The sequence below is a fragment of the Canis lupus genome, chromosome 9 (assembly GCF_048164855.1).
Source record: "Canis lupus baileyi chromosome 9, mCanLup2.hap1, whole genome shotgun sequence".
NCBI classification, from domain to species: Eukaryota; Metazoa; Chordata; class Mammalia; order Carnivora; family Canidae; genus Canis; species Canis lupus.
Genome location: NC_132846.1, coordinates 71,114,790 through 71,135,939, shown reverse-complemented (window position 1 = coordinate 71,135,939; position 21,150 = coordinate 71,114,790). Strand labels below are relative to the sequence as shown.

The window sequence follows — 21,150 nt, the reverse complement described above, 5'->3', positions numbered from 1 at the left end:
CTGCCCTCAGACGGCCGGGGCTCCCCACACGTCTGCGTGTCCCAGTTCCCCTCCCAGCCGGCTGTGGCCAGGAGACTGTCTATGCACAGTCACACCTTTGGGGTTGTACCTGTCACAGGAGGGGCCACGCCCTGGGGAAGTCACGGCCCAGCGAGGAGGCCAGACCCCCAGGACCTTGCAGAGGGCAGACTCCTGTTTTAGCCCATGCTTCTTCTTGTTTTTTTTCTTTTACTTTTAATTTTTATGGAATGTAATTTCATTAACTAGGGGTGACATTTTAGGATATTTAAAAGGACCACATTCCTCGTAGAAATCCCTATTTGACCACAGTATTTCACTCTTTAAAATACCTGCTCCAGAGGCGCCTGGCTGGCTCGGTGGGTAGAGCGCGTGACTCTCGATCTTGGGGTCGTGGGTTCTCGGCCACGTTGGGTGTGGGGCCTGCTCGACCTCTCTCCTCCCCGAGATCCTGTTCCCGGTCTATCTACATCTTTGCCACCAGGTTCTCTTTCTCTCTGGACGTGGAATCTGGGTCTCTGGTTCTGAAACCAAACCTTCGGGTGGAACCGGACAGTACTACTTCTTCAGCTACTTCCTTGACACTGGTTGCTTTTTGGGCTCTTGACTCTTCAATGCCAGTGGCTTTAGCAGGCTGCCCTCTGGTATCAATGCCCGGGTGAAGGGTGTTCGTGAATGCCTCGAAGGGGGTGTGTAGTTGTGAGGAAGTGTAGCCGGCACCTCTCCGCTTTTTTTTTTTTTTTTTATGTGACTTCTCCACTTTGAGTCTCCTCTGCGGGATGATCTTGGTCTTGGCTTGGCTCTCAGTCCTCATCAGGTTCTGATTTTTTTTTTTTTTTTCTCTTTGATTCTGAAACCAAGTCTGGGTTCTAGACTCTTCAGTGTTGGCTTCTAAAGCAAGTCTTTGTTTGGTAGCACAACCTGGCTAAGGGTTTCGGTCAAGGGCCTTAGTGGGGATTTTCACTTGGTCTTCGGTGGATGAGGTGTGGCTGCGTCTATGATTCGTGGCTGTGGTCTCATTTGGAGAGTCGTCTTGGGCCCTGCTGGAAGTGGGTTCTGAAGTCTCTCTAGCCCACACTCCTAAGTGAGAGCTGAGCTTTTATTTGTTGAAGCCACGGTCATCTTGGCGACTATCACACACAGTCCCACCCACCATGACCCCGTATGTAGTGTCCCCTGTCCCAGTCCTGGTACGTCTCCCATGTTGCTTGTCCATATTGCCAGGGTCTTGCTGCACCCTGCATGGGTTCCAGTCACCCCGCATAGCCTGCCTATGCCTTTGGGGTTGGGGCTTCCCCTTGCTTGCCCTGTGGGCTTCAACAAACCTTTGCCGAGCACCTTCTGCGTGCCAGGCCCTGTACTGGGCATTCACAGGGGTGAACAAGATGGCTCTGGCACTCTGGAGAGAGGTCCTTTATGTTTGGATGTGTGTGCCCATGGGCTGGGGGACCCTGGAGGGCAGGGATGTCCCAAGGCCACCTCTGTACCCCCCTGCACACAAGAGTGGGTGGAGCATCCTTGTTGAAGGAGTGAGACACAAGCCCAAGTTATTACGGGAGCCCAGGGGTGTCCAGATCCAGCTCCTAGGTAGGGTTTGAGCGGCCACCGTGTCCCTGATGCACAGGGCGGGTTGCACACCTCTTGAGACAGCGTGGCCTTCCTTCTCTCTCTTGGGCTTCAGGGGACCCCAGACACTCTCCTTGCCGGCTCCACTCACCTCCAGGCCCCAAGACCTGCACTCGGGGTCAGGGGTGAGTCCCCACTGCCCCGGGGAGGAGGCTGGGCCAGAGCTGCTTCCTGATGGGTGCTGCCTCAGGCCAGCCAGACAAGGTGACCAGGAGCTCCTGGCCCCTGGCGGCAAGGGGTGGTGTGGGCCCAGGCGAGGAATTCTCCACTGAACTTGTTTCCTGCCAAATCTTTTTGGTGAAATTGTTTCTGCTAAGCTTTATGAATTGGGCTGGTTGCTACAGCCCCCTGAGGGGGAGCAAAATCGACCACCCCCAAACCTGCCACTTTGGCATATTGATGATTTTGAGTTAAAGTTACTTAAGAAACAGCTGGTACAGGAAGGACATTCTGACCTCCCTTGTTCCCCTGGAAGCAGGAAATCAGTCTCCCATGGGAAAGGTGCCCTCCCTGCACGAGGAGGAAGAGAGGCGTCCTATAACCAGAGACGGGGACTGGGGGGCCGAGGAGGCCATGCAGACAGTCCTTGCTGCTTCTTCACCATCTGGCCCGAGCCCAAACCCCTTTGTTTTGTCAATTCTTCACAAATGTAGTGCTTCTTTTCCTAAAAGGTATAAAAGCTGTTCCCTTTGGCTATTTCTTTGAGCATCACTTCTTTGAGGTTCCTATATATACGAAATTGAATTTGTTTTTTTTTCTCCTCTTTTTAATGTGTCTTATGTCAATTCAATTATTAGACCAGCCAGAGAACCTAGAAGGGGGAGCTTTCCCTCCCCTACACCCTACCGTGGAAGGGAAGAGGCCAGGGCTGGACCCTACCCACTGGCCTGGTGGGTACAGATCTGGCCCTTTCTCTAGGGAGGTCCAAGCCCGTGGCTGGAGTCAGAGCCTGAGTCCTGAGCCTGGAGACGGCCCTGCTGACGGATGGCCCGGTGACTCTGCTGGTTGAGGGGTTGCTATGGGCCAGGTTGGTGAGGGAGAGGTAACAAGACACAGTCCCACCTCTGGGGGGTTCTCTGTTTAGTGGGGTGACAAATACATCAATACTTCTGCAGTGACTTTCAGGGTGTGCGGGGAGCATAACCTAAAGGATGGCCTGGGATCCAAGGGGAAAGGTTGCACTGGGAGCCAGGAAAGACTTGAGAGAGGAGGGGCGTTGAGGGATGGGTAGGAGTTTGCTGTGTGGGAAAGTGGAAGGAAGGTTTTCCAGGCAGAGGAAAAAGTATGGAGTAGTTAGGGAGTCGCCGTCTCTATGGTGGTGTTGGAGTGGAGCGCCTGGGGCATGAAGAGGGGCTCCACGGGCTGGCCTCAGCCTGGTCCTGTGTGCCCAGCACCCCCGGCCCCGCCCCCCCGAGGCAGGGGAAGACTCCAGAACACTGTTTCAGGACGGTCTCTGCAGGGGAGCGGTGAGGCCAGATACAGAGAGTAGGAGGTACACAGCAGGGGGACAGGGCTGAGGAAGAGAGGTCACTGAGGGTGACTCTGGGGTTCCTGATGTGGGCAGTGGTGAGGCCGCTCTCAGAGGAGGGACTGGAGGAAGCATTCCGCGGGTCACAGGCATGCAGCATCCTTGCCTGGGAGGGTCACCTGGCCTGTGGCCGAGCACTGCCCACCAGGGCTCCGGGACCCCCAAGGGGGCGCCTGGGCTGTCCAGCTGGAGAGCTCACGGGGTGCGGGGCCCTGGCCAAGCCTGGGTGGGTTTAGCAGCCATGGGGACTCTGTGGCTTCTGCATCGCCAACCAAACTCGGACCTTCTGGTGTTTACGGTTGGCAAAGTGTAACTTCCTGTTTTTAAGAGAAAAGGATTAGAAACGCTTATTAAAAAGCCCTTTGAAGGCATCAAAAGACTTCCTGAGCATCAAGTGACTCTTACAAAAGAGCCATTTAATGATTTAAGCAACGAGAATGGGAAACATACCGGCCCGACCTCCTTGGGGCCTCACCAATTCTCACCAGGCCCGGAGAGGCTCGGCGGCCACGTGCGGTGTGGGCCGAGGGACCCGGTCAGCGCAGGGGCTGTACGGGGTGCCCATGGCAGGTGCGTCTGACCACCCTCCCCTGGTTGTCTCTTGTCTCCAGCACCCCAAATCCCCTCAGGCCTCTTGGAGGCCCCAGGGCTGACCTCCCATCCCTGCTCCAGTGGCTCACCGCCAGCCTCAAATCTGCCCATCACTGTGTTGACTGCCTGCCTCCAGGTGGCCCTCGGCCTGGCCTCCACCTGTGTGTCCATTCTGTATGTTCCTTGTCCCCAGACGCCAGTCCTGATGTTGCTCGGCCGAGGCCTCCTCACTGACCTCTGGCTGTGCTCTCTGGTGTCCGTTCATTCCCTGCCCCCTCCTGCCTCCATGGGGTCCCCGCGCTGGACACAGAGGAGATGCAGACCCTGCCCAACTCTCGCTGCCCGTCCATGCAGGGAGACCTCGGGCTTGGCCCCGAGAAGGTACAGTAGGGGCCGGGTGCCCTTCATCCTTGCTGGGTCCTGGGGCCACCCTGGGAAGCCAGAGGACAATGAATTTCTTCCTTCCTTCCTTCCTTTCTCTCTTTTAAAAATTTCATTTATTCATGAGAGACACAGAGAGAGGCGGAGACACAGGCAGAGGGAGAAGGAGAAGCAGGGCTCCCTCCTGGGACTCGATCCAGGACCCCAGGATCACGACCTGAGCCAAAGGCAGATGCTCAACCATCGAGTCACTCAGGTGCCCCCATGAATTTCTGTTTAGTTTTTAAAAGATTTTATTCATTTATTCATAATAGACAGAGAGAGAGAGAGAGAGAGAGAATGAGAGAGAGAAAAGCAGAGACACAGGCAGAGGGAGAAGCAGGCTCCATGCCAGGAACCCAACGTGGGACTTGATCCCTGGACCCCAGGATCATGTCCTGGGCCGAAGGCAGGTGCTAAACCACTGAGCCAGCCGGGCTGCCCCTGAATTTCTGTTTAATATAGGAAGATAGAGCTGTGGCCGCAGATCCCTCAAGTCCTCAGAGCCCTGTTGTCACAGCCAAGCGCCCTGGTTTGAGGACCCCTCCTGCTCAGCATCCCAGGGGTGATGCTGCCCCTGTCCACCCACAGGCCCCTGACCGCTTCCTCTGTCCGGGCTCCCCGGTGTTTTAGGAGTCCCCCTGCCCGCGAGCTGGAGGCCCCCCACTCAGCCGCGTTCCTCCCCCTGAGCCGGCCAGGTGCCCCTCGCTCGGGCCTGGGCCTGGTGACCTCACGTGCCCTCCCAGGATAACCCCCGGTGCCACTTCGCGCTCCCGGGTTCTGCTCCAAACAGGATACGTTGTTACTTAGGCAGCCATTAAACACTTCAGGGCTCCCAGAAAATGCCAAGGAATTCTTGGAATAAAAATGACAATGAATAAAGTTGCCTGGAAATGAGGCTACGGGGCTGGATTTGATTATGCCCCACTTAGCAGAGAAAGTTAGCTTAGTACAGCTGAGGCGAGGTGAGGCTTCCATTTGCTTCAGTAAAAAAGATGCTTTTTATCCCCCCCCCCATGGGGCCTGTGATTGTGGAGGGACACAGAGTCAGGAGTGTGGCTGAGCTGAGGTCATTTCTGCGGGGCTGCGCCCCCGGTGTGGGCCGGGGGCCTTGTCTCCAGCACCGTGGCTGTGGGTGTCGGTGTGGACGAGGCACAGATAGCAAACACGGCGGCACCTCTGCCACCCCATGCTAAGTGGAGCCCCGGGTTCCCCCCCCCCCGCCCCGGCTCCCTGGCGGTTGGCCTCCCTCCGTGTCCCCCCTCCTGCTGGACCATGCACACTTCCCTCTCTGTGCCCCCACAGCCCTGCCCGGGCCCCCTCGGGGCTCCCCTGCCATCAGGGTGCAGAGTCTTCAGCACAGGCAGTTGGACCCTGATGCTTCCGTCCTCAGTACTCTTCTGTAGCTCGCCGTGGCCGCAGACGAAGACGGAGCTCCGGCCCCCGGCCCGTGATGCTTCATTTTACCGCGTGGACTGGACTGAACCTCGGGGCTGGGAGGCAGGAATTTGGTCAAACATTGTTTTGGGTGTTTCTGAATGAGATTAACGCTTACACGGGTCAAGCGAGTACTGAGTACCGAGTACCGAGTACTGCAGACGGTCCTCCCGACTTCAGGTGGGGGGTGGGTGGCTCATGCAGCGGGTCACAGGCCTGAAGACGACAAAGGCTGACCTCCCTGGCCTGCCTGCCTTTGAACTGGGACCCCGCCTGGTTCCTGCCTTTGGACTCCCACTGACACGTCAGTCTTCCCGGGGCCTTGAGCCTCCTGGTTTCCGGAAGGACACTACGCCGTTAGCTCGCCTGGGCCTCAGGCCTTTGGAGGACAGTGCTGTCCTCTGCACGTGTGTCCCCGAAATTCATATGGTAAAACCTAACCTCCAAGGTGACGCTATGAGGAGGCCAGCCTCGCAGGGAGATGGCTTGGTGCCCTTGCGGAGACGCCGCAGGGAGCTCCTGGTCCCTTCCACCACGTGTGGATGCGGCCAGAAGCCCTCGCAGGCCGGCGCCCACGCTCTGACCTCAGACTTCCAGCCTCCGGAGCTGTGAGGAGTGGGTTCCTGTGTTCACGAGCCCCGGTCCGTGGTCTCCTGTCGCAGCAGCCCCAGCAGAGGGAGAGGGCAGGCACCGAGGCTGCGGGCCGCTCCCCTGCAGTCCTGGGCTGGCCTCCCTTGGCAGCGCCCGGGCCCATCTCGCTCCCTCTGTTCCCCCCCCCCCGCCCCGGGAGGCCTGGCAACACAGCTCCCGTCCCCAGGTACCAGGAACGCAGGTCCTTAGGACAACCGGATGTGCCCTCTTCCCCTGCTGGAGGCCAGAGGTCTGAAGTCGGTCGCCTGCATGGGATCACCCTGTGGCCAGTACCGCGCTCCCTCCGGAGGCTCTAGGGGAGGATCTGTCCCCGCCTCTCACAATTTCTGGTGGCCCCAGGGACCTGGGCTTGCGGCCACCTCTCTCCAGCATCTGCTTCTGCCTTCCCGTCTGTTTGTCCATCTGTAAGTCTGACCTTCTCGTGCCCCACGGAGAGGGACCCTTTGGTGGCATGAGGTCCCACCTGACTGCTCCAGGGTCATCTCCTTATCTCAAGACCGTTGACTGAATTCTGTCTGCAAATGCCTGGCCTGAGAAAGGGGAGCACTCCCAGTTTCCAGGGGTCGGGGTCTAGCTTCTAGGGGGCCGAGGCTCATCCCCTGTCCCGGCCACAGTGGACTTCCCTGGTGTCCCCATGCCCTGGAGTTGCACGCAGAGTCATGCTTCATGAGCGTTCGCTAGGGAGCAGGCGAATGAGCGAGAACCAGAGGCGTCTCCCGTCTTCCAAGTGGCCTCCGTGCACCCCTCTGGAGTCTGTGCCAGGCGACAAGGCCCATGTGCCCGCTCACGCGCACACCAACACCGACAGCAGTCTCCACAGCCTGCGGCTTTCCTGGAGCGATTCACCCAGGACTCGCGTGTCCTCTCCTTTCCTTCATTTCCCCCAACTCTGTGCCGTGATACAATGCGCCTGGGATGTAGTGATCGGAGAAAGCGCCCCGTTCAAGCCTTCCGATGCCTGTGGCCCTGGGGGGCCAGGCCCTGGCTGTGACCAGCTCCCCCTGAGCACCTCCCGAATGCTCTCAGAAGCCTCCCGGCTGGTTTAGCTCCTAAGGTTCGTGTGTGCGACTTTACACGTTGTGCTCAGGCTGGGAGCACGTTTCATAAATATCCATGCTCGCCCCTCTCCTCATCTCTGTTCAAACCCGTTACCAGAATCAGTTCTGAGACTCACCCTGCGGGGCGGGGGGGACAGACTCTCCTCTCTTGGCCGGCCTGGGACTCTGTGACTCGGCCTGGGCTCGGTCCCCGCGCTCCCCCTGGCCCTCCGGCCCTGGATCCCGGGACTGGCTCCTCTCCCCCTCTTCTCTGCCTCAACCCTGCTGAGTCCTCAGCCCTTCCTTCTCGCTCCCCAGTCCTGGGTCTGATGGACCCACTCTGTCCCCTGCAGGTCCAATGGACGGGGTGGTTGAAGCTCCTGTGTGCCCGGGCTCTTGGCCACCCCCTGCCCACGCCATTTCTAGGGCACAGCTCAGCCACAGCACCACCACCAGCAGGATCCGGGGGGCCGGTAGCCCGGGCTCTAGAGTCAGAAAGCTGAGTTCACATCCCAGTGCTTCTACTTTCTAGCTCTGTGACCCTGGATGAATTATCGGGCCTCAGTTGGCCCAGCTGTAAAAGGGGGATGACGGCAGGGATTCCCATGGCGTGAGGCTTCAATGCACCACACACGTAAAGCACACAGCATGTGGCGCACGTAGACAGGACCGTCACTGCTGGCCCCCGAGGTTCTGAGGTTGGCAGCGAGTGAGAAGGCCTGGGGAAGGAGGCTGGGTTTGGCCTCCCTCAGACTTCGGAAGGGCCGAAGTACTTGATGTTAACAACGAACAAGTGGGTGGGAGGATGGGTGAGTAGACAGGTGGACAGGGGGCTGGACCCATCAGTCGTCGGGTGGGTGAATGCTCTGACGGCTGGCGGGCTGGGTGAGCGAACCGCGTGTGAGTGGTGGATGGGTCATCAGTGGGAATCCACAGACAAGTGGTTGCATTGTTGGGTGGCTGGATGGACCATGGCTGGCTGGCTGGATGAATGGACTGAATGATACCTGAACAGGTAGATGGGAGGACAGATGGCTGGACAGGTAGAGTCAGTTGGATACATCCACGGATGTTTTTTGGCTGGCTTCCTTGTCAATGAACTGACGGGCTGATGCCAATGGGGATGGATGAATGGATGGGGCGGCCTCTTAGCTTCTTGCGTTGGCTATGGAATTCCTAGTGGTCAGGTAGGATGGAGTGCAGGGCTAGAGGGGATGTAGGTTGCAGGTGGCCCTTCCCAGGGCCCCGTGTGGCCTCTGGGTCTACCTAGGCCGTGGAGCTTCCTCCAGGACAGCAGGCAGCCAGGGCCAGGGCCAGGGCAAGCCCCGATCTCACTCCCGGTGGCCGGTAGAGCTGGGGCTCAGGAGGCACTCAGCCTGGCACCTAGTTCTCTGGATTAGTGTTTCCTGCCTTTCTTAAAGCTCCTTGTTTGGCCTGTTCTGCAGGCCTGGTAGGCCTGTGGATCTGGACGTGGGGCTGGCTTTGGGGGTGACGGGAGGGGCTGCGGAGTGCAGATCACTGGGGGCAGAGGGCAGGACCACCGGGAGGCCGATAGCACAGCTGCTGCCCCGGGCTAGCCCAGGAGCTTGGAAACCCCAGGGGAGCCTGTATCAGAGTCTGGGATGGGTTGGGATGGGGGTGCGGGCTGGAGAACTGGCTCTGCTGCTGCTTGCTCCATGACTTGGGATACTGCTTCTCCACCCCTGGACCCGGGCTGCTTGCCCTGACCTTCACAGGCTGGGTTAGGAAGTCCTCCTGTACCCCAGAGGAGCCAGGGTGGGGTGGGGACCTCAGATGTAAGACAGAAGCTGCTCTTTCCCTCCCCGAGGGAGGGCCTTCGTGCTCACGCCCTGCCCTGACCTAGTTGACAGCGCTGGAGGACTCTGGGGGACACTGCCTGGCCGCGTCTGGTGGGCAACTGTGGGGTTCTGGGGCAGATGGGGAACCACAGTGAGCCCGAGGCGGGCCGGTGTGGGCTGAGATGAGGCTGCCAGACACGGGCTCACGTCCAGGCTCTGCATGGAGACCAGGCTCCAGCTAATTAGCTCCCACCCACCCACATCCTCCCCTCCTCCCACACCCAGGCTCACGTGCATGCTGCTGATGCACCCCCATACCCCCAGCACCCCCAGAGCCGCCCTCTGCAGACAGCCCCCACAGCAGCCCACCCCACGCACCCCCACAACTCCCACTGCGCATCCGCCCACACTGCCTGGAGACAGTTGCATTGTCTCCTCCCCGTAGGCACCTGTCACCCCTGTGGTCATAATTACCCACATGGTGAGCACATCCACTCGCCTCCACACAAATGTGCCCCCTCCCAGACACGCCCCCCATTTCCCAGCCCCCACATGTGGTCTGGGTCCCTGTGGGCTGGGTGGAGCCGGGGTGGGCTTTCCAGGGGCCTTGATGGACCACCTGCCCCTACACCCACCTCCACCACCCCCAAAGTGAGCCCCACTGACCTGGATTGGGAGCCATGCAGTAGAGCTCAGGGAGGCCTTTCTGAGTCCTGCAGGTCCAGGCCTTGGGGTCGGGCACCCCATTTCTGCCCCTCTGGGTCTCAGTCTCCCCATTTACAATGGGCTGCTAATGCCCAGGGGGCCCGGATGTGCCCGCCACATAGCTCCACATCCTCCTCTGGCTGACGGTGACCTGCTTCTCCTTCACCCGCCCCAGGCGACCTGCTTGTGCCTCCCCCACTCTTCACCCCTACTCCACCGCCACCCCCTACCTTCCTCTCACGCTGGGTTCCATGACAAACCGCCCCCCCTGGTGTCCCCCACCCCGCCAGAGTCTTCCTTCTCATCCCACATCAGTTTCCACATCCCTGGGGGGGGCCCCAGTCACCACTGTGGTCTCTCATCCTTGCGCCCCATGGATCGAAAACCCTCCCTGCGTCCCTCCCGACCCTGCCACGGCGCACCCTGACTCCATCCACACCCAGCTGGCTCTGCCTCGAAAAGCTGGGTCCTGAGCAACTACTCCCCAGCCATACTCCCCCCCGAGTGTCCTCAGCCTCCCCACTCGGCCCCTCTGGACGAACCCAAGCCTCGGGGCCCCAAGGGCCTCCGCACATGAGCAAGACGTGCTTCTGATAACAGACCATGCCTGGGTCACCAGCCTCTGTGCAAGGGGTGGGAGGAAGCCGCCCCTCCTGCCAACCCCCTTCCCACCCACCTCGGCTCTCCCAGCCCTGGGGTCAGACCCACCTGCTCTTGCCTGTGACTGCCACCCTCTCCCCTGCATCCCTTCTCCTCTGCATCCCCTCTCCCCTGCATCTCCTCTTGCCTGCATCTTCTATCCTGCATCCCCCATCCCCTGCATCCTCTATCCTGCATCCCCTCTATCCCCTGTATCCCCTCTCCCCTGCATCTCCTCTCTCCTGCATCCTCTATCCTGCATCCCCTCTCCCCTGCATCCCCTCTCCCCTGCATCCCCTCTGTCCTGCATCCACTTCCTGCATCCTCTCTGTCCTGCATCCACTTCCTGCATCCCTTCTGTCCCCTGCATCCCCTCTCCCCTGCATCCCCTCTGTCCTGCATCCACTTCCTGCATCCCCTCTGTCCTGCATCCGTACTCTCCTGCGTCCTTACTCTCTTGCGTCTTGTTACTTGTTCATCTTCCCCTTCCTGCAGCCTCACTCTGTCCTGCATACTGGATCCAGGACTCAACTTGAGGCTCTTAGTAAACAAAACCAAACCTGCCCTTAATGCTTAGCTTCCTCTAGCCTCCTTCCAGCCCCTCTCTGTAGAGCAATCTGTGGAAGAGTCCACACTGCCGTCGGACCCCCACTCAGGGCTCCTGGGCACAAGAGGCTTCTAACCCCTCTGCGGCTCTCTCCTTAGGTGCGGTGGGCGCTCGTGCACACTCTGCTTGCTATGTGTCTCAGGATGTGAGTCCGAATGGGCCACATGAGAGGGGGTGCTCTATAGCCCACTGGCTTCCACCTGGGCTCGCCCATGGCATGTACCAATGTACCACCAGGCCGTGGAGTGTGGGAGGAGAGCAAGGTGGTGTGTTGGTTTTTTGGTTTTCTCCCTGCAAGATTGCTGTGGGCTGCCTGGACCCCTGAACAAAGGACCTTACTCCTCCCAGGGCCCTCTGCACCCAGCTCTACCCTCTGGCTCTGGGTTCTAGACACTGAGTCACTCCCCTCTTCTAGGGGCCACCCCTCGGCTTGCCTGGGCCATCTTACCCACAGCTAAATTCAACGGACGCTGACCACTGCTGAGCACCAGCACCTCTGTTCTGAGCCCTCTGTGCCCAAGCTCCCCAGACCCGGCTGCTGGGACACCTCGGGGAAACATGCCCCAAACACCTGCTGACATGTTTGTCCCCATCTCAGGACGGGAACTGTCAACTGCCTGCCAACCAGGTTTCTCTCCAGCCACAACCTCCTCTGCCGCCCAGTCCCTGGCCTGCACCTGCATCTCGGCTCCCACTGCCCCCGCACCCCTATCTGTGCTCCCACTGCCCCTGTACCCCCATCATCTCTGCTCCCACTGCCCCTGCACCCCCATCATCTCTGTTCCCACTGCCCCTGCACCCCATCATCTCTGCTCCCACTGCCCCTGTACCCCCATCATCTCTGCTCCCACTGCCCCTGCACCCCCATCATCTCTGCTCCCACTGCCCCTGCACCCCCATCATCTGTTCCCACTGTCCCTGCACCCCCATCATCTGTTCCCACTGTCCCTGCACCCCCATCATCTGTTCCCACTGCCCCGGCATCCCCATCATCTCTGCTCCCACTGCCCCCATCCTTCCCTCACACGCAGGTCTTCCTCCCCCTTAGGCAGCAGCTCACTCCCCTCCCCGCCCCTGCAGCTCCAGGCTACAGCCACTCCCAGCTGCTTTCTCTTGTGTCCAAGTCCAGGGGAGTCTACGATCCTAAGATGAGACCTTCAACATGCAGTTCCCTCTGCCTGCATCGCCCTTCTTCTCCTGCTTTGCTGGTCTGCGGCCTAACACCCCCACGTAGCTGACACGTCCAGCTGTCACTCAGACGGCTGTGGTTAGCCGTGCAGATGGAGGGGGGCACTTGGGGGACACAACCTGAACACAGCCCTTGCCCTATCGGTCATGTGAGGGCCACATGTTGGGACAGGGACTCTGGCACGCCGTCTCAAAGCCCTGCCCGTGATAGAGACCTAGGAGAAGGTGAAGGCCTCTTCCGGTCTCTGTCCTGTGATGCTGGAATTGGGATCAGGGGGCTCCCTCCTCCCTCTGGGGCCCCGGCAAGGCCGCACCCCCATCCAGCAAGGAGATGCCCAGGCCTCCTACAGTCCAGACTTGCTCATCCTGGGGGCTCTCGGCCTCACCCTGCCTGACCCCCGCCAGGCGCCGGGCTGTGGGGCCTCCTCTCCAGCCCTCGCAGTCTCCCCCGGTGGCTGCTAGTGCTGGCAGGGCCGGCGTGACCGGAGTCTTGATTGTAGACGCGGCTCCTGTGTCTGCAGCCCCTCCCCCAGGGTGGTGGGTTGTTGTTTTCATGCTTTGCTACAAGGAGCAGGTGACGCACAGGGACACGGGGCAGGGCGAGGGCTCGGGTCCGGATCCCTGGTGACCGTGGGGCCTGGGCCCTGCCTGGCAGCGCCCACCCCGTGGCGGCCCCGGGGTCCAGCCGGAGCCTGTCGTGGGGGCTGCCGGTGGCCCGAGATAACCCCCCTCAGCCTCCTGTTAGGAACGCGGCGGTGGGGGGAGCGGAGCTCGTTGGCTCGGCGACGTGGAGTGTTTGTCATGTTCTGCGATGTGGCTGTGGACGCCTGCCATCATTTATCATCATAATTAAGTGCAATTTGGCAGGGGGATGGGTGGGGGAGCTGACAGTCCCCTCACCGCGCCTGTCAGCGATGTGAGCGTGAGCCACGGCGGCCCAGGTGGAAAGGGCGGGGGACGTCCCACCTAGCCCCTGGGCTGGTGACGTGTGGCCCCGATGGACCCTGTATCCTGCCCCCTCTCCTGCCCCCCTCTTCCCGGCCCAGCCGAAGTCACCGGCTCACCAGGAGCCCGGCCCCGGGTCCAGGCTGCCTGGGGCCGGCTGCAGCCCCCGGGTGGCCAGCTTCCCGCGGGTGGCCTCCATGGGGCTGGCTTGAGGCCAGCTGCTCCCGTCCTTGGGGTACGTGGGAAGCAGCCATGAGAACAGCTGGGGGCAGGGCCTGGCCTCAGTGCCCCCAGGCCTCGAGCTGACCTCCGCAGAGGGGGGCTGGGGCAGCGGGGCCCCACTGCCTTCATGCCCACCCACCCTCTGCCCGCCTCTCGGGGCTCTCTTCGCTGTCGGGCCTTCAGGGAGACCCTCCTGAGCACAGCAAGGCCGTGTCCCCGAATGGTCCTCCGCTCGTTGCCGCTTAATTACACGCCTAACTCTTCTGTAAGTGTCCGTCTTTCTCACTAGACAGCGAGCTCCGGAGGGCACGGACCGCACCTGCGCTGCACCCCGTGGGGGGTGCCCGATGCACCTGCGAAGGAATGAGCGCTGCGAGCTTGTCAGGCTTGCTCCGGGGCGCCGGGCCCGGAGTCAGGGCTCAGGCTTACACACTCACGCAAGGGCGACACGAGTGCTTGCTGGGTGACTAAGGGAGAGTACGTAACCAGCAGGGGTACCGCAGGGACGCCGGCCTGGAATGGGAGGAAGAGTTGGAAGGGGGACTTCTTGGAGGAGGTGAGCTCTGAGCTCTGGGACGTAAGGAGTCGGCATGAGATAAACCCAGAAATAGGGACCATTGAGGAGACCACCACTGGGCAAACGCACTTAGGGCCTGGCCTGGGTCAGGCTGGGTCAGGGGGCTGTTGGTCTGGACACAAGGCCTCCTGATGCTTCCCCACCAGCGGGTCAGAGGCCTCCATTCACGGTGGCTTCCTCTGGGAAGGCAGGAGCCAGTAGCCAGTAGCGTGAGGCTTGCTCCGCAGGGCCTGCTCCCAGCCCAGCTTCTCCTTAGACCAGGGAGAGCAAAGAGGTTCGATCTCGCTTGTCAGCTTTGATCCAGATGGTTGCCTCGCGTCCTGTGTTGAGAAGGTTCCTGATGGTCAAGATGAACTCCGTGGGAAAGCCTGATCGGTAATGGATTAGTGATGTCTGCCACGGGCACCGGACTCACAGGCCGGGGCTCGGGTGCAGCAGATTCCTGGCCTAGACTGCAGATCGCAGACTTATCAGGCAGGACAGGGTCTTGGGCATCTCGGAAACGGGGACTCAGGGAACAGCAGGGATTTGCAAGCCGACGGCAGAATGAGGCTTGAGCCCCGGCCCGTCAGGCTCTTTCCCGGCCTGTGCCGCTTGCCTTTCCTACTGGCTGGGAGGCTGCCCCAGTCAGGGGAGGGATCTCCGGCTGGGTCACTGCACGTGGCGTGTGGGGAATGGGCAGTGGCCTGGAGCAGGTGGGGCCGTGGGAGGAGGGAGGAGTGAAAGCTCTGGGGAGCCCCATACCCACCAACGCCCACTTCTGGCCCTGTGACCCTACGCAGGCCACATCACCTCGCCAACCTCATCTGTACAATGCAGTCGATCAGGTTGTTTTAGGGTTGAGAGAGAACATTCTATGAATACTTGCTAAAGCATTTATTAAGGAAGCAGGTCTGGTGCTGGTGGCTGAAACAGACACAGCCCCGCCCCCACGTTGCTTACTGTTCTGCTGGGGAGACCAGCTTTGCTCAAATAGTCACCCCTGGAAAGGTGCGATCAAACCCATAGGTAGGTTCTGTAGGGACGATGTCGGGGTCTTGGCCCACAGCGAGCACTAAGACGGCAGCCACAGTGACTGGCATCTTTCCTGGGGTTGTGCCAAGGGGAAGTCTGGGGTGAGGACAAGGGTGCTGGGATATGCAGCCTGCACCCCCCCCCCCGCCGCGAGGGGCATCTTTATGGCCCACCGAGGCACCGACTGGGCACACCGGCCCACCACTGGTCTGGCTCACCATGCCGGGCCCTCCACCTGAAAGGGAAGCCTGGCCCCTTGGCCTTGCTGTCCTTGTGGCCCTGCACAAATGCATGAGCCTCAGGAAGCCAGGCTTCCCCTCCCGAGGCGGTGGTGGCAGGGGGCCACGGTGGGGAACTTGCGGTCTGGAGGCCCTGCCGCTGTGGCTGCTGCCCACTCGTGGACGGTTCTTGAGGCCTCACTGGGGCGTCAGGCTGAATCCAGGACACGGGCTCCCCTCCCGGAGGCTCAGAGTGGAGCTCCGATGTCCAGGCCAGGTCGCAGGGGCCGTGGATGGCAGGGTGTTGGCGTGGTGGGCGCTTGAGGCTGCATTCTTGGTCCCCAACCCCCAATTGTGAGGTCACCTGCTCCCGACTTGGGCCACACCACACCCACTGGTGCGTCCTGTTGGGGCTGGTGGAGACTCCCAAACCAGCACCCAGCCTCTTCCTTCGCCTCCTCTCCCGAATCTTCTCTGTGGAGGGCTGTGGGCACCCGACATGACACACAGAGTTGGGGGGGGGCCCTGGGTCCTCCCTGAGCCCTTGCCTTGTTCCCCCCGAGTGCCCCCAGCCCAGCACACACTAGGTGGGCAGCAAGCAGCTGTGGGGGCCATTCTAAATCCCACAACCATTGTTGAGACCCCGGGTAGCTGGTGGGGCAGCAGGGTGGGAGCTGCTAGGGCTCCTGGGCCCGGATCGCCTGGGGTTGAGCTGTAGTTGGGGAAATGGAACATGATCCCCTGCATTAGTGGATCCAGGAAGTGAGGCTGGCCTGGCAGCGTGGCTTGCATGGTCCGGGGGATGGCAGGGATGTCCTGTGGCGGGTGGGCTGTTGGAGCGGGGCAGGATGCAGGGGTGTAGGGGGCAGGGAGCCGTGGGTCCCATTCTCAGGCATGCAGTGACCCACTCCCCCCCTTCTCCTTGTGGTTGTGAACCGGACTCTACAGTTTTCTCACGCACAGCCCTGGACCCTGGGACCTAGCGCTGAGGCGAGAGCTGCCCCCAAACTATCCCCACAACGCGTCCCACCCCCTCCCCACCTCCTGATTCTGGGACCCTCCCTGCAAAGGCCCATTTTGCAAACTGTGAAGCCCTGTGACCGCTCGGGTTGTGTGTCTTCCCGGCCCGGAGCAGGGCACGGACGGCCAGGGTGAGGGGTCCGGGTTCCCGGCCTCCAGGCCAGGCGGGCACCCGGGAAGGTGCCCCGAGCCGCGGCCCTGCAGGGCTTGGCACAAGCACACGGTTCCCTGGGGCCGCTGTTTTGCAATCCTTCTTGGCCACCGACCCCCGTTTCTCTGGCAATTGCAGGTTTTCTCGGCTGTGATTTGGATGATGTTTTTTTCCTTCTAAACAACCACTCTGGAAAAAGGGACTCTAACTTTGAACGAGCTGGCTTCAATTGTTCTGCTCCTTTCCACAAACAGCACCCTCTCCCCACTGCGCCCCCCCGAACCCCGCTGCCCCAGCCAAATTCTCCCCCAGATGGCAGCGACGGGGGGTCACCGTGAAGCGGGGTCGTGGGCAGGGGCGGGGGCGCTCACCCTTGGCGTGGGGTCTCCGCCTTTGGGGCCACATTGTCCAGTCCGTTCAGACTCATCCGTGCTCGCATTCAGGCCCACGAGGGATGTTTCCTGAGCACCTACTATGTGCCGGGCACCCCTCTGTCTCCTCCTCTCCTGTCACCGGCCCCACCCGGGGGGGGTCTTCAAGGAGGAGACAGTTGGCAAATGGCAGGACTGGCTTCAAAGTGAAGTCTGTGCGTCCCCTAGCCCTGCCCTCCTGTCGCTGAGCACTTGAGCAGGAGCCCTGCTGCTAACTGTCATGATGCCTCCCAAGGGCATGGTTCCTCACGGTTTCGGTGTCACCTGGATGCCGCCTCGGACTTCTCAAGTCCATCAGGACTGACGCTCAGGGACTCAGGCTCAGAGGGGCCGGGAAGCTTGCCTGAAGCCACACAGCTGTTAGCGGTGGGGCAGGGACCTGACCCCAGGGCCGCGTGAACAAAAGGGCCTCAGTTTCGTGCATGCCTGTGGACTGGCGTTCAGGAGTGACCTTTCTGGACGTGAAGGGCCCGGTTCCAGAGACGAGCTCCTCCATCACCTGCCTGCACCGTGGCGGGGATGGAGCCCTCGTGGGGTCCTCGGGGTCAACTCTGGTTTCAGTGGGGGAGCAACTGAGTCCCTGGTTGAACAGGACCTCAGGGGCGGGGCCGAGGCGGGAGCTGTGATCTCTTGGGCCTGCCTGGCTCTGCACCCCAGGATCTTACTGCTACACCTGGCAACGGGGAGACCTTAAGCTTGGCATCTTGGTCTCTGCTCCAGGCCAACTGAAGACTCCACATGGCATAGGGAAGTTGGTCCCTGTTAGCCCCCGGGGACCCTGAACTCCTAGGAGCCGTGAGTCCCACGTCTACCTTCCCTGACTCTGCTGTCCCCTTGGTAGCTCATGGGGGAAAAGGTGGCGCAGTGACCCTGGGTGCACACGGGTCCTCTAGGTAGCGCGCCTGGGCTCTGCGCCCCTGGGACCTCAAGGCCTCCCAGGCTGTGTCTGGGGAGCCTCTCGTGCTGAGCCCTCATTTGCCTCTGTGGGACTCAGCCCCGTTGCCTCTGCAGCCCCCTCCCTCCGTGGTCCTCCCTCCAGGGGCTCTCCCCAGCCCGGCCCCGCTGCTGCCCCTCCCTCACCTGCACCTTTCCTCCGACACTTGTCTGTGGTCCCAGCGCCCGCCTGGTGCTGGTGGATGCTTCTTGAAGAAAGGAACAGACCCTCTAGGATTGGACGTCCCTGCACAGAAAATATAGCAGCATTTTAACTTTTGGCCAGCAATGATGTGGACGGGTGTCAATTTAAACAAAGGCATGGGATTACATGCAGTTGTGAAAAGCAGCCCCCTTCACTCTGCCGTGCGCAGCCGCGACCTCAGAGGATGCTTATGGGAGGCCACATTTGGAGTGCTTTTACAAGCCGCTCCTCTGTGCCAAGATTTCCGGAACGAGGAGCTGGGCTTATGACCTCTTGGAGCCCCTCCCAGCCAGCCACAGGCTCCTGGCTCTGCCTACCAGGCAGTCCCTGAAGTGTACTCAGACTCTGAGTGGGGACAGGGGCCCAGCCAAAGTCCAAGCCCTGGATCGTGTCAGGGAGGCCCAGGGATGTGGACGCATCGGTGTTGAGCTGGGAAGGTGAGCCCTGGCCCCTGGGCCCCACAGCCAGGCAGCCTCTCGGGCCAGCTCCGGGGGTCACCCAGCCGCGCTTCCTATGGACAGGTCCCACCCTACAACCCCCGGCAGGACCTGCGCTGTGCAGGGCCCAGCCCTGAGCCCATCCGAGGTCCCCGACGCACCCAGAGGCCTTGCACTGTCCCCCCAGATCCTTTGCTCCCTCCGACTGCTTCTTTGCTGGGAGTTTAGGGGTGACGCCAGGGGAGGCCAAGGAGGCCAGCTTAGCCGTCCCGCCTTCTGTTCTAACCCTTGGAGTAAACAGGAACATTAAATCACTACTTGGGGGTCAGGAAACTGGAAATAATCAAAACACAGTGTCCTGTCCTCGGCCTGGGCGCTGGGCCGCCTGTCACCGACCCAGCCCTGCCGCCTGGGGCTTTCCCGGCCTCGCCTCCGCCCAAGTCACTGCCCCCACCATCTGCTTCGTGGGCTCCGGTGCCCACAGTGGACCACACCCCAGGGTACAATTAGTGAGACACCCGGAGGGCTGGCAGCCGCCCCACACCCACACACGGGCTCCACCCGGCAGGGGAGGTCGCCATAGGACTGGACCCCCATGGGCCCTTGGACCCCAGGGAACGGGGGTGGGCACGGGGGGAGGGCCTCGGGGGGTGGTGAGGGGCCTGACAGCTCATGCCTGCCTCCCCTTCTCTGCCCCACCTGCCCGCCCATCACCTGGAGTTCAGAGGCTGCTTAGCCGGCCTGGAGCAGGTGGGGTGGGGGCAGCGGGGGTCTTCTCTGCCATCGTGGGGCACTCAGGCCACAAATGCCCTTTCCCACTGACCCTCCTCCCCCATGTGCACTGCAGGAGCTTGTAAGTCTCCCAGGAGCCCCCAGTGGCCACTTTCTGAAGGGGAAACTGAGTCTTGGTGAAGGGAAGTGGCTTGGAGGCTCAGCCCCCAGCTCCGGCCCCTTCCCACAGCCCCGGTTCTGCTCCCCGAGGCCCCCAGGTGAAGTGGGGGTGAGGAGACCTCCTGATCCGCGAGGCGCAAGGCTTGGCTCCGTGCTTGGCCCCGGCATGAGCTTGCTGTGCCGCCTCAGACACATCTGTGCCTTCTCTGGGCCTCACCTTCCCGCCTCCAGATGGCCTCTAAGGGACATCCCATCTTGGATTCCACTCTGCGGTGAGATGAGAGGGAGTCTGAGGGACGCCCCCAAAGGACGTTTGCAACGCTCCAGCCTGCATGACCCCCCACCACACCCCCGGGCCCTGTCCTGTGCCCTGACTGCGAGCTGGGGCTGCCTGCAGAGTGGGGCCCGAGGGAGGAGCCCCCAGGGCCTGGAGGAAGAGCAGGGGCAGCCCGAGAGACGCCGGGAGGAGGGAGCCCCCCTAGGTGTGGGGGAGGCCCGGGCCTGCCAGGTGGAGCTGCGGGTCTGGCGGGGTGACTGGCGAGGACACGGGCCTTCGCAGCTCGGAGCCTCGGCTGCACACAGGAGAGGGGCCTGGGCAGAAAGCTGCCCGCCCTGCCTGGCGCCTGGTGAGATGGCCTTTGGGCTGGGCCTCCCAGGCTGAGAAGGGAGGCAGAGCTGCCAGGGGCGGCCCGAGGGGGGGGACCCGCGGGGGACACCGGGCGGCCCGTCCCCTGTGAACCCGCCCGAGCCGCGCTCTGCCTCCTGAGTGTGTGCACCCCATGCCCCCTCCTCGGAGCCAGGCCGTGATGTAGGGGTGGTGGTGCCCATTCTCCTGTTGGGGAGACCGAGGCCCCAGAGGTGACGTGGCTTGTCCAGACGGGGCGGTGTTCTATGGCCCATGGCGGATTGGGCCTCAGCCCCGGTGGCTCTGGAGACCCGGCTCCCTCTTGCCTGGGCTAGCAGCTCCATCCGGGCTGTGGGCGTGTGCCCCCGCCCCCCTCCCTGCCCAGCCGCGGGCTCGCCCCCAGCCCGTCCCCCTCCAGCCCCAGCAGCAGCGGGAGGGCCACCCTGGGGTCCCCCTCTGCTACCTGCTGGAGCCGCACGCGGGGAGGGGCCGTGTTTTCTCGCTTTGTTCTCTGACTCCTGCCTCCCCGGGTGCCACAGGCCCGGCCTCGGCTCCCAGGGCCTGAATCACTTTGCCCGAGGGGGCGGCTCGGCCCAGAAGTTCCGGAGACTTGAGGCCTACCCTGTCCACCCCAGAAGCAGACCTGAGCATTGTCTCCTGGCCCTTGGGACGGGACACCAGCGTTCCGGTGTATTCCCCGGCGGCGGCCACCCTCCAAGGGCTCCTTCCCCGCCCTGCTGACCTCCCCACCCCTCCTGGTGTCCTGGGATCCCCGCCCACCGGAACCACGTGCGCTCCTTCCCCGGCCAGGGTCCATCTGGGGATTCCTCAGTAAGCAGAGGGTGGGGGGTAAATTTAGAAAGGTAGCCAGGGCCGGGTCAGGAGGCCTTGGGGGACACATGAAGCAGCTCGAGGGTTTCCTAGAGAAGTCAGGAGTCATGGAAAGGTTTGGATTTTAAAAGACCCCTCTGCCTGTCTAGGGGGGCCGGGACAGGGGGTCGAGGGAGCCCAGTGCTGAGCCGGGAGGGATGGGCGGGAGGAGGGCAGAGAGGCGGGGTGCAGGGCTGGCGGGAGGCTGGGGCGGCGGAGACAGGGTCCAGGTTCCTGCCTGGTGCTTGGGTGCTTGGTGGGGGGAGCCAGCGGCCCTCTCAGGCTCCCCTGCAGCAGGGGCGGCCACTCCGAGGACCCGGGTCCGGCCAGTGAGATGCGAGGGGGACGTTTACTGGAAGCTTCTG

General features: G+C 61.8%; 1 long non-coding RNA gene across 7 annotated transcripts; it reads right to left on the bottom strand.

The window, feature by feature from the left end:
* Positions 1 to 14,853: 14,853 nt before the first annotated feature.
* LOC140640490 (uncharacterized) lies at positions 14,854 to 20,641 on the bottom strand. Of its 7 annotated transcripts, none has more exons than XR_012037242.1 (6): positions 20,379 to 20,547; positions 19,508 to 19,557; positions 18,561 to 18,686; positions 17,905 to 18,004; positions 16,765 to 16,926; positions 14,854 to 15,706 (listed from the first exon to the last, which is right to left on the bottom strand). It is a non-coding gene; the product is annotated as an uncharacterized lncRNA (long non-coding RNA). The 7 variants fall into 7 exon arrangements; XR_012037240.1 differs by lacking the exon at positions 20,379 to 20,547 and adding an exon at positions 20,559 to 20,641 and having other exon boundaries at positions 14,860 to 15,706; positions 16,765 to 17,167; XR_012037238.1 differs by having other exon boundaries at positions 14,860 to 15,706; positions 16,765 to 17,167.
* Between the last annotated feature and the right edge of the window lie 509 nt (positions 20,642 to 21,150).